Source organism: Bubalus bubalis, chromosome 3, assembly GCF_019923935.1.
Source record: "Bubalus bubalis isolate 160015118507 breed Murrah chromosome 3, NDDB_SH_1, whole genome shotgun sequence".
NCBI classification, from domain to species: domain Eukaryota; kingdom Metazoa; phylum Chordata; class Mammalia; order Artiodactyla; family Bovidae; genus Bubalus; species Bubalus bubalis.
The window spans coordinates 126,167,540-126,180,956 of record NC_059159.1 but is presented as its reverse complement, the minus strand read 5'-3'; the positions used below and the strand labels follow the sequence as shown (position 1 = coordinate 126,180,956).

Genomic DNA, 13,417 nt, shown 5'->3' with positions numbered 1-13,417 from the left:
GCAGACTAGAAATAGAGAATTGAGCGGGTGGTAGTGGGGGCAGGAGGAACCTTTGAGTCGCAAGCTGTGCTGTTCTCTTTGTTTTTACTCAAACATGAATCTTTGTTCTACGATGCAAATTTTGAGAAGTTGATGCCAATCTGCTCTGAACAAAAGAATTTTGGTCTGAAAAAACAAAGCTTGAGATGGGAAGTCTGGCTTTCCTAGTTGCGCTTTTGAGCATCTGCCTCTACCCAACAGCCCCCCCCCCCCCCACATTGGGTCTCTCCCAAAGGTAGGCACGAACTTTGAGGAAAACTTCTTGGGTTGCTTACCAGTTACAGAAGACAGGGAGAGAACAGGGTGCTATATTCAAGGTTACTAAAATAAATATCCTCACAATACTTAGGAAGTTGAACCAGCTAACCCCAAGGGCCTTCCCTCGACACCTCAGAGACCTTAGGGTACTTGGTTTCAGTGGGGATTTATCAAAGGCTTGACCTTTTACTTTTTCCAAATGTAGTTGCCCATTGGCTTTATAGCCATATTGTTGTATTAATGATATTAAGTATATATATTTATTAAGCAAATAATTATTCAACTAAAGTGTACTTTTTCCATGTTTTCTTCTAATGCTACCCATATACCCCAAAAAGGTAGAAATGGACCAAATTTTTATTCTGCTAGCTTACATAAGCATTTGTGCCTATTGGTGTGTAGATTTTCTAATCATTTTAATAAGTATAAAGAAAGCTGAGCACAGAATAATTGATGCTTTTGAACTGTGGTGTTGGAGAAGACTCTTGAGAGTCCCTTGGACTGCAAGGAGATCCAATCAGTCCATCCTAAAGGAAATCAGTCCTGATTATTCATTGGAAGGACTGATGTTGAAGCTGAAACTCCAGCACTTTGGCCACCTGATGCGAAGAGCTGACTCACTAGAAAAGACCCGGATGCTGGGAAAGATTGAGGGCAGGAGGAGAAAGGGACGACAAAGGATGAGATGGTTGGATGGCATTGCCGACTCAATGGACATGGGTTTCGGTGGACTCCGGGAGTTGGTGATAGACAGGGAAGCCTGGCGCGCTGTGGTTCATGGGGTCACAAAGAGTTGGACACAACTGAGCGACTGAACTGAACTGAACTGAATATTTAATTCATGGTTATATCTCAATTTACTTAACATTCTATTGTTGGCCTTGAATCTATTCATAATTTTACTGAAACTACAAATAATGCTTCTTTGAGCTTCTTTATCTTCTGTTGAATGATTTACTTGCTCTAAAATATAGTTCTTCCTAGGTTTTGATAAACGTTAAAAATTAAAGTTAATCCACTAACCTCAATATTGGACATTAACTTCAATTTTGCTACTATTAATCACACCTATATTAGTAGGCTATTTTTTGTATTTTAATATCTTCTTTCTCAATCTCTAGTTCAGTTTTATCTGTTTTAAAACAGCCTCACTGATCTTCCTCACAATCACAGGGATGGGGATATTTTAAAACTTTTAGAAGAAATGTATCGATACACATCTCATATTTTAAGTTCAGATGAAAAAATATATTACCTGCCAGCTCATATGATAAATATTAAATAAAGAAGTCAGTCTATATCTGCCACTTTCAGTAGTGAATTTTCCTCTGTATCAAAGAAATTAATTTTTAAAATTGAAGTATAGTTGATTTACAATGTTGTATTAATTTCTTCTGTACAGGAAAGTGATTCAGAAGATATATGTTTATATATTTATTCTTTTTCATATTCTTTTCCACTATGGTTTATCACAGGATACTGAATGCAGTTCCCTGTGCTATACAGTAGGATCTTGTTGTTCATCCATCCTCCGTATAACAGTCTGTGTCTGCTAACCCCAGTTCCCAGTCCTTCCCTCCTCCCCTGCCCTTGGCAGCCACGGGTCTGTATCTGTAAGTATCTGTATCTCTGTGTCTGTGAGTCTGTTTCTGTATTATAGATGTGTTCATTTTTGTCATGTTCTAGATTCCCCATATAAGTGCTATGACACTGTATTTGTCTTTCTCTTCTGACTTACTTGACTTAGTATGATAATTTCTAGGTCCATCCATGTTGCTGCAAATGGCAAGATTTCATTCTTTTTTATGGTTGAGTAATGCTCCATTGAGTGTATATCCTCCATCCTCTTTATCCATTCATTCATCGATGGACATTTAGGTTGCTACCATGTCTGGCTCTTGCAAATAGTGTGCTATGAACACTGAAGTACATGAATCTTTTCAAATTATAGTCTTGTCTGGATATATGCCCAGGAGTAGGATTGCTAGATCACATGGCAACTCTATGTTTAGTTTTTGAGGAAGCGCCATACTGTTTTCCATAGTGGCTGCACCAACTTACGTTCCTACCAACAGTGTAGGATGGTTCCCTTTTCTCCACAGCCTTTCCAGAATTTATTATTTGTAGAGTGTTTAATAACGGCCACTCTGACCAATGTGAGATGGTCCCTCAATACAATTTTGATTTGTATTTCTCTAATAATTAGCAACGATGAGCATTCACAACCTAGGAATATGCTTTATATGGATTAAAGTTGGGATGAATTTTAAATAAGCTTCCCAGGAGATACTTGTCAGGAGGAAAGTTTGAAAACACCTACTTTAGAGCTTTGGGTCAGGGGGTGAAGGCCACAGGGAGTTAGCATTTCCACTCACTTGAGAGAATTCCTAAACAATCAGACCCACCTAGTGGTAAAAAGATTGCCAGGGAGTCACCCCCTGTCATTGGAAGTGTTTCTCTGGAGATCAGATAACCACAGCCATCTCTCTGGGAGACTCCAGGGTACATCACAAAAGTTCTGGTCCCCTCTGAACTTGGGCGGCTGTCTTCTCACCACATTTCCAAGACTCTACAGGGCTCTGATATGAGCAGATGGAACCAGAGGCCTTAAGTGTCCTTTCCACTCTAGCACTGCTTGATTCAGAAATTTCTAATAATAAAACAAATAATTCCCTATGTAGTTCAATATCTTCCTATTCATCTTTCCAAGAAGACATTATAAGGACTTTTGGTTTGTAATACAACTGGAAAATGAAAGCTAGTTGAGACTTGTAATAATCAGGATACTCTTGGTTTCTTAGCCACCTCCTCTGATGCTCAAATCCCCTCTGGCACACCCAGGAGGCTGCCCTCCAGCCTCCAGTAAGGACTTGGTACCTGAGTGCTCCCTAACTTCTTTGAGCATCTTTGGACATCTTTATCTTCTATTGAATGATTTACTTGCTCTTAAATTCCAGAAGGGAAAGTATTGGATTGAAGGACATGAATACTATTATAGTACTTCCTAGGATCACAGGATCATGAAAACCATTATCTTTACCAACAACTTATACTAAACTCTTGAGGAAACTGAGTCACTGGCATAGCTGGGGCTGAAGTCATGGACTCTTGACTATAAGGCCCTTTCCATGAGTTCAACTTATTATATCTGCTTGAGGAGTAAGGCAGCTCAAATCTGAGAACCTGTTCTCTAAAGAACTAACCTCCAAAGTGCTTTGGTTAGCCCAGGTATATATGTAGACTCCAGCCTTCTAGGGAGACTTCATACTTACTCATCGTTATACTAAATATTCAGCAAAATGTGAAGATTTGTGAAACACAGGGGCCTGGGGGCAGTGAAGAGCAAGGAGACAGGTCACAGCCTGCACCTCCTTTCCAGCTACCCTCTGTCACTTCAGTCTTTAAAGTGTGGCACGGACCAGCAGCATCAGCATCACTTAGAAGTGGGTTAGAAATGCAGAATGCCAGGGCAAACCCCAGACCTAATGAATCACAACCTATGTTTTAACAAGCTCCCTAAGTGACTTGCAGGCATCACACATTAACATTTAAGAACATAAATCTAGAGCACTCATAGAGAAAAAGAGCATTATTTAATATTTTTCTGATGATAAAAGTAATGAAAACTCATTGTGGAATATGTGGAAAATGTTCCCTCACCCCACTCCAAGGCTCTAAGAAGGAGTGAGGAGGAAGGTGGCTTGAACAGGAACGTAGTCATCCTCTTGCACGTGGTGAAAGCAAAGCCTCTCCCAGATCTTCATGTAATTAAGGCGGCAGCCATCCTAAATCCAGTATGACTGGCCTGGGGTAGAGTAGGCGGCCAACTGGTGACAGACAGAACATGGAGAAAGTGGCAAACACAACTCTGAATAATAACATGTAGCACTTACAACTTTGCAGGGAGGAGCAGTTTTGTAAACTATGGGGCAAGCAGGAAAACATTTCTCTTCTTTCCCAAGACTTTCATCTGGACTGACCATGGGAACTGGAGAGGAGTGCTGGGTGGGAGTCTCTGGGGAGCTATCCAGACCAGAGAGTTCAGGTCGAGGAGGGCAAGGGACTTTGGAGGGAAGGACAGGACTCCGAGTGGGGTTCCCAAGATGAGGGAGATCTGAAGAGTAGTGAAAGGATTAGGGTGCTTTTAGAAAGGAGAATAAAGAGGAGCAAGGTTAGGAAATGAGATGTGTTTACCTTTCCCTGAAGATGGGAAAAGCAGAGACTGAGCAGCAGGGCACTCATGCCACCTCCATCCTCCAAGGCCAAGGTGACAGCCATCATAACCCAGTCTCAGATTCTGCACACAGGTTCATGGAGCAATACTCAATTCACATGGTAATACTAAAATTCTCCCACATGGTTAGAAATTCTTTCAAAATATCAGTTTAAAGAGTATCATTACTACATTTTATTTAAGTATTTCCCATGTTTAGATGGTTAAATTATTTTTATTTTTTACTATTATACATGATAAGCCTCTTTATTTTCACACCTTTATCCATAAGCCAAATTCTTCACTTTTTTATTTAGGTAAACTTTTTAAGTCACAGTAAATTTAAAAGTACACAATTCAAAAATGTACAGTTTAATGACTTTTTATCAAGTCGACACTCCATAGAACCACCACCCTGATCAAGAAACAATATTACCAGAACCTCAGTTCCTGTTGTAGCCTCCTGTTGTACACCTCCTCCCAGGGTAACATTATCCAAACCTTCAATAGGTTGAATTATATATACTCACATATGTCTTACCGATATATATGTAATATTCAAATATAAATATATACTCACGTGTATCTTATATGTACATGTATGTATATTTGAATAATACAAATGACACACACATGTATATTGTGATATGTGTGTGTGTGTGTGATTTGTATTATTCAAATATAAAATTGTACAGATCTTGCATCTGGTTCTTTTTGCCTGACATTTTGTTTGTGAGATTCATCCATGTTTTTGCTTCTTGCAATAGTTGATTCATCTCCATTTCTTTTGTATTTTGTTCAGCATCTCTACTTCTTAGCACAAGAATTAGGCTACTTCAAGCTACTCCATCTTGGCCAGAAAAAGAAGTCCACTTATTTCTTTTGTTAAATTCTAAGTAGAATTTCTGGGCAAAAAGAAACAAGCAATTTCTTAGGACATAGCATGCTACATTCTGCTAATTACTTTCCATAAAGCTGTGACAATTTATACTCAAGAAAAAACGTTCCAATTCTTTTGAGAGATGAGTGTCAGAAGTTGTCCTAATAATAAAAACAATTTAAAAATACTATATTTTAAAATAGTATAATATATTTTATAATTATATAATGTATATTTTATATAATATATATAATATATATAATATAAAATCTATATGATATATATTTTTAAAGTTATAATATTTTATTGTGTGTTTTAACTAATATATGTTATAAATACTAAAATGCTGATTATTGTTGTTTAGTCGCTCAGTCCTGTCCAAATTTTATGACCCCATGGACTGTAGCCTGCCAGCCTCCTCTGTCCATGGAATTTCCCAGGCAAGAATAATGGAGTGGGTTGCCATGCCCTCCTCCAGGGGATCTTCCTGACCTAGGGATCAAACCAGCACCTCCTGCATTGGCAGATTCTTTACCATTAAGCCACCACGGAAGCCCCTGAAATGCTGATATCACATATTATAAGACCCTATTAGCTAATTTATTATTAAGTTCTTACAGAACTCTGAGAGGTAAATTTTATTACTGTCCTGTTTTAAAGATGAGGAGACTATGGGCTCAGAAAAAATGAAGTAACGAGCTAAGTCACATGCTTAAAGAACAGCAGAGCATGGCCTTGGGCCCAGGTTCTCTGCCTCCACAGACAGTCCTCCTTACCCAAACCAGGGTGTCTTATCTAAGTTACTAAAGAGGTATATCCCAGACACTGCAGGACAAAACTGGATGCCACGGAGAGGGGCATGTCACCCCTTGGTATGGAAATTAGCATCCATCAAAGCCCAGTTCAAATGTCACCCCCGCTTCCTCATAAGAGCCTCCCTGCATCCACCCAAGTGGAGCCCCACCCCTGTACCAGGAAGGGGCTCTTGCCAGTGGGATACTGAAATATCTTTGCTGGGACCATTTAGTCCAGAAATTGTAAGTAGGAGGCATACATTAGTAACACTCTTCCCCATCATTCCAATGCAGACATAACTAATCAATCACCCTCTAGGCACAGTCTACCCCTCTGAGCCCATCTCCACCTCTCCTAATATACTGGCTTTGTCTCTGTTCCTTGGACACCCTGACTTCCCATCCTATCTTGCAATCTGCACATCTGCCACAACCAGATGGCCTCATGCCTGGACCCATTTTGTCACTGAGGTCTCAGCTCAAATACCACCTCCTCACAGAGGCTTTAGCTGACCCGCTCCACACCCCAGTCTAAAATAGCATCACTGTCTCTGATTTATCTTTTGTAATATCATCATCTTTTCAATGTGATGTATTTAGTTGTCTGTTTTTGTTGCTGTTACTGCTACAATTCCCTGAGAACAGAAGTCTCTCCTGATGTGTTCAACTATCCCCAATACCTAGAAGAGTCCCTGGTACTTACTAGTTGCTCAGTTAGTAGCTGCCTGCTGAGTTAGTTAATAAAGATACATTTTTAAATCTTTCCAATCACAGCATTATGGCCATTCTCTGCCAGGGATAAGAATTGAGACAAGGGATAAAAAGTTTCTTCTAAGCCTAACTTCTTTGACATCCCCATATTACAGATGGGGAAACCAAGGCCCCAAACAAGAGGCATGTCATTCTTAAAGCCAAAGAATGAGTGAAGGGGAGAGCTGGGACTGTACCAGCTTCTCACATCCCTTGATCCTACCACCCCTCCCCACCACAGAGTCATGCTGGAAAGACTTGTCATAACTGTCACCCACAAAGCAGAAGAGTAGGCCCCCCGTGCTCTAGAAGCTTGTCTATGGATTATGCACCTAATTACCAGCTGCCTTTTTTTTTCCCCGTTCTGTGGGGAAAAGTCTGATCACATATAAGATTTTCCCTGTGTTTCCGTGGATACAAAACGATCCTAATTTCAAACTCCCTTGTAAATGACAAATGAGTGAACTTATTTTTAATAAAAACAAGGAGAATCATACATGTGAACTTAATAAAATCTAATTTGGGCAATTTGGAGCTCATAAAACAAAACCTGTATGTTAAAACTAGCAATTAGCTTTGTGAAACAAGCTACAGTGAATCTTTGGCATTGAGGAGGGTTGGGAGCCAAAAGACTCAGAGATAAGGAAATGTGACAATAATGTGGGAAAGCGGAACAGGCTGGGATAACACAGTTCTCAGTGTCGGATGATTCAAGTTCAAGACCCCAGATTTCCACTTAGCTCTATATCCTTGAGCAAATCACTTCCCCTCTTTAGAACCTTGGGTACTCGTTTTTTAAATGGGGTTAATAAAACCTCCTTTACTTAGTAGTTTGGTTGTACAGACAGATAAGAAAATAAAAAGGGACTTAGTAGGATGGTTGTACAGACAGATAAGAAAATAAAAAGGGACTTCCCTGGTGGCCCAGTGGTTAAGACTCCATGTTTCCAGTGCAGGGGGCACGGATTTGATCCCTGGTCAAGGAAGTAAGACCCCACATGCCACATAACAAAAAGAAAGAAAGAAGGTGAATGATCATGAGCTCTGTAAAAGTGCCCAACGATTTTTATCATCTCACCCATCTATATTCTTCCCAGCAAGGAGGGGAAAGGAGGATCATGGACAGTCTAACCTGGGTCAGGGGATACAGAGTGAAGTGGCTAGAGGGCAGGCGTGTAACCCTCCACATTCACCAGCATTAAGGCATCGGGGACCTACGACAGGCTGGGGGTGGGGGGAGGGGTAACTCCCAGAGGTGGTTTACAGGAACCAGAAGCAAATCCACAAGTCAGACTGAGCCTGGGGACTCTCTTGTCTCCGACAAGTGGTTACCAAGGCCCCACACATCTGTCTCTGACAGATCCCTTTCACATACAGGTCTTTGCCAGCAGGCTGTATCCTTAACCATTTTGCAGATGAGAGGAATGAACCTCTGGAACTCAGGTCCCACAACTAGGTGGCCCAGTCCAGAATCAAGGCAGGTTTCTGATTTCCCTCTCCTGGCTGCTCACCCTCACCTCCCAGGGCTACAAAAGCACCTGACTGTAAGGCCAAGAACCTGGTCTCTTGGTCCCTTCATCTTCCCCAAGGGCTCTCGACACTTCTATCGGAGCTGCTGGAGTCACATTCCCAAGAGCAAGGTCTTCATCACAGAGGCCCCAGCAAGCAGCAGTTTTTCCCAGCCTCTCTCCTGAGCAACCACCACTCCAGGCAGAAAGTAATTTTTTCCTAGTGCCTTCCCAGAAGCAAAGTGGATAATTAATTGCACTGAATAACACATTAAATATACTAATAATTGGGTAGTCACAGCAAAATGATTACTTTGAAGAAATATTACCGATTCCCTGTTGTACTTAACATTTCTCCTTATTTATCATTACCATTTTAATCAATAATAGTCACAATACTAATAAATCCATCTTAATTTTAATTGTGTTCAATTGGATGTACCAGTACTTGAGTATTCTGAGCATACTTCATTATTTATATTAATTTAAGATCACTTAAAGGCAAATTACAGAGTTTGTACTTTCAAGTGGGTAGGTAATTATGACAAAGTTTCTCCAGATTCAGCATTTTCAAGCACTGAGGATGGCGAGGTGTCAGACACCTGCCCTTTTCTATTAATGTGAGGGTCAAAGATGGAGAAGATGAAGGAAGACTCTCAAAGTCCCCACTTGAATTAGCATATCCTGGCCCTTTAAAAAAAAAAAAAGGCTGGGGTCTCTGAAAGTATGATTAATGGCTCAGCAGCTTTGCCTTTACTTATGCTGTCTCATGCTTCCCTGGTGGCTCAGTGGTAAAGAATCTACCTGCCAATGTAGGAGACGTGGGTTCAATCCCTGGGTCAGGAAATCCCCCTGAGGAAGGAAATGGCAACCCACTCTGGTACCCTTGCCTGGGAATGCCCATGAATAGAGGAGCCTGGTGGGCCACAGTCCATGGGGTCGAAAAGAGTCGGACCCAACTTAGTGACTAAACAACAACAACATGCTGTCTCGTCATGAACTCAGCACTCATCTGTTCGTCCACCAACATCAGGGCCAACTCCACTCTAGGAACCAGAAGGCCAGGAGACTGAAAGAGGTTCAGATAAAGAGTGGCAGCGGCCAATGGGCAGATGAGTGGATAGCACGCAACGGAAGGGCTCGAGGAGTGCTTCTAGAGCAGAGGCATCTTTCTAGGTCGTGGAATGGCCAGGGATGGGGCAGCAGATCCCATTTTTGGCGCAGAGCCAGCTCCAAGGTTTCCAGCAGAATGAGGGTTTCCAGAGGTAACACAGCGATGGCAGTGGAGAAGGACCAGAACAATAGTGGCAAGGCAAAACTGGACCTGGGACATGGCTCTGATTGGACTACTTGGGATTAGTGATGCCAGAATGAAGGAGGAAAGCCAGGAAGAAGAAGCCAGGTGTAGGAGGTAAGATGAGTTACCTGCACTTAAAGGGCCACGGAGCAGCTAGGTGGAAACACCTAGCAGACAAAGCAGAGATGCTGACTCAAGTCCAAAGGAGGGGTCAGCACTAGAGAGAGGTCTGGGAAGCCTCAGGAAGAGAGTCCCATGGGAGATAAGGGGACACTGTGGGCCTCACTTCACAGGTATGTACATGCTAATGTGCACAGCCCCACAGTCGGTAGAGCGCCCAGTCTAGGAAGCTCCCTCTATCCTTTTCTGCCCAGGTCCTAGCATACAGGGCATATCTTTTTAGTCAAGTTGTCTTGAATTGAAACTACACAACAGCTGTGTTGTCACTGGCCACCTTCTGTGAGAACAGCTGGTGCCTAAGCGGGTGGGTACAGGGGCTACATGTCCTGAGCAGTGGTCCTGAGAGCCATGGGTCTGTGTGGGCTGTGTCTCCATGGCCACTCCACATAGCTATGGCTCTGGAGTCCTGGCTCTGGCAACAAATTGCTAGGGTGGTTGCAACTGATGCTAACAATTTCTAGAAACCTAGAACTTGAGAACGGAGAGGAATTCAATGGGAAAGAGGCTCCACCTCCTGGTAATAATTCAAAACCAACATTTCTTCAGCACTTTACAGTCGATAAGCTATGTCAGCTTTTAAAATCTCAGTTAGCTCTAAATCTTGACCTGGGTGGAAGTTACCTGAGTGTATGCATATATGAAAAGAAAAATCATCAAGCTTACAATTAAGTTTTAGGACACTTTATTCTGTTACTTTTATGGCATTAAAAAACTCTAAACATTCAAGTGGATGATAAATAATATCTCATTTCATCCTCACACTCATCCTATGCAGTCAGCATCTTTGTTATCCTCGAGTGAAAGAACCTGAGGGTGGGTGACTCACTCTAGATTGAGGGCTGGTGCGTGGAATGACAGGAAAGCTGAAACTACTGGCACAGATCCCTCTGGTCTGATCTGGATGCTGGGGAAGATACCAACATTTACAGGGCTTGCAAGGGTTGAGGAGGGAGTGATCTTGGCACCAAAAGGCCTTGTACAAGTCTTTGGGACTGAGGTCTACTGTCTTCAGCAAGCCCTTTCTCTCTCTAAGACCCAGGTTTGGCCTGGGGAGATATTTTTTCTGGGTACAGGCTACTTTTTTGATAGAAACATGCATTGGGCAAAATTTCAGGAGTCTCAGCATCTCACTAGTCCTCCAAGTTGCTCCCCACTGGTCTATCCAAGCTTCCTTGGGAGTGTGTACCAAATGCATAATACAAAAGAAAATCAACCTGAGGTTGCCAAAAGCTTAGACGTCACAACTTATTGTTCATTCAAAAGGCAGCAGCAACCAAGCATCAGAATCTACCAGGTCCTTGGACCTCTGGAGGGGAATTGAGCTGACTACTTCCTTCTCTGCCTAGTGTGGGAAACAGACTCTTAAAGCAAACAAAGGCCATAGAATATGAGAAGCCAAAGAAGATGCAAAATACTGTGGGAACCTTGAGCAGAAAGTAACCAGTTCAGCCAGGGAGAGTGCAAGGGGTGTGACTTGAGCTAGGCTTCTATGTATAAATAAAAGTTTAACAGGCAGGAAGGAAGGATGTGCTTAGGCAAATACCCAGAGGTCGAAGACTTGGTGAGGTTGAGGAGGGAGGAGCTGGGGGTGAGGATGGAAAGGAAAGGAAGGGATCAACCAAGAAGGCAGTCTGGTTCCTCAATCTCTGTGTCCAAGCACCCACTCACGATACCCCTGTGCCTCCCAGAGGCTGGAAAGTGAACCCCTAAAAGTGTTTGCAATCCAGATGTGGCAGGCTTCTGTTCTCATCTTCATGACAACAGCCAGCCACAACTCGCCACAGCCCAAAGTGGAGCTGTCCAGCAGCGCTGTTCATGCAGCTTATGGCACTGCCTTTGATAAGCGGGAACTTTTCTCTCAGGAGTCTGGGAAAAGTAGTCCACTTCGCTTCTCTCCAAGTTTCTAACTTCAAGATGGGATTGAAATCTCTGTCAGCTATCAGCTTTCAACGTGATGAATGGGCTCTTGGTTTCTGTATACATGTCTGGAAGGTCCAGATCCCCAAATGAGGCAACTGGGGGAAATGGCATTTGACAGACATAAGGGACACAGACTGACCCACGGCTCCCCGGGGATTGGGTTGCAGACAGGCCTCCGACAACAAGAAGAAAAATTTTTAACATCTTTTTACTAAAACTAGATGCTCTTGAAACAATATTCTCCAGGCTCGAGAGACCAGGGATTTATTAAGATATCGGCAACTGACTCTGAAATAATTCACACTCATAGATGTATGTTCTTTCTCATTCACTATCCTCCATCCCCCTTCACCCAGCCAACCCCTCTCCCCATTTAACCTGACACACTCCAGGTAGAGCAAAGAAAGCTCCGGACCTGTGATCTGAAGATCAGAGTTCAAATCTCCTCTCTGCCAAGTTTACTATGAGGTCCTAGGCAAGACTCCCTGAGGAGCCTGTCTTTCTACCTGCAACACTGACGTGAAAGCAGCTCCCCCCAGGGTTGATTGATACATTATTCATCTCATTCACTGTATACCTCTGTGCCATACCCTGTTCTAGAGCCTGGGGCTCAGAGGTGACTATAACCTGCCCCTACAACTCTAGAGGTCCAACGGAGAAAATAAGTGCCCTGTTGCTTTGCAAATTACACCACCAGTACATCTTAATTACCAATGTTAATCTCAAAATGCTTGCAAGAGAAAACCTCTATCCTGTTTAGGATTAAAGGCTTGGAGTTAAACCTGAGTCACTATCTGACAAGCACAATATCCTTAAACTTTCTAGCCTTGATTTTTTCCATCTGTTAAAAAAAAAAAAAGGAAATGGGATTAATAACAGTTATTTTGGCTGTCTGAAGGAGAAGTTGAAATAATGCACCCAAAGTAGTTTACAGAACTGGCTGGTACACAGTACGGGCGGAACCAATGTTAACATGACGATGATCACTTTAGGAGTATGAGATTTAGCACAGCTATCCCAAACCAGTTTCCTTACCGTGAAGGGGATGAGAATTCTGCCTTGGGTGCCACGTGGTGCCATGGGTTTCTCTGTTTATCCCTAGAGGCTTCCTTTCAGCGTCTTCTTCCCCAGCAGCTGCTCTGTCAGCAGTCCATATGCCGCCTCAGCTACAGAGCAGCTTTCAGCACAGGGCTGCCAACCCTGTAGAAGAACTTTGACGAGGAGTTCAGGGGCACGCGCGCTGTCATCAATCACTCCGCCCCCTGCTCCGCCAGCCTCCGGAACCCTTCCTGGAAACGGAAGTGGGCAGGCGAGCGGCAAGCAGCTGGGCCCGGTTCCGGGCAGGGTGTGCACGTGGCAAGGAGGCCAGCTGGAAGAACAGGAGGGGACAGATGCCTTGGGGGCCCGGATTTGTTCCTGCAGGAAGAATGCAAGGAGCTAATTGTCTCATTACCCGGGAGTGATCTCTCCATGGCCCTGCCAGGCCGTGTGGAAAGAACTTAACCGTGTGTGCATGTTAAAAGTCGGTGGGCGGCTCTGGGAAGCAAGCAGGAGGCTGCCCTGGGCCTGTGTTTCTCC

At 43.1% G+C, this 13,417-nt stretch overlaps 1 long non-coding RNA gene across 1 annotated transcript in view; it reads right to left on the bottom strand.

Moving 5' to 3' along the window:
* The window catches only part of LOC112583924, a 39,434-nt gene extending 26,432 nt beyond the window's left edge, over positions 1-13,002 (bottom strand). Inside the window, exon 1 of the long non-coding RNA XR_006550015.2 lies at positions 12,875-13,002. This is a non-coding gene — a long non-coding RNA (uncharacterized LOC112583924). The remainder of the gene's footprint in view (positions 1-12,874) is intronic.
* Between the last annotated feature and the right edge of the window lie 415 nt (positions 13,003-13,417).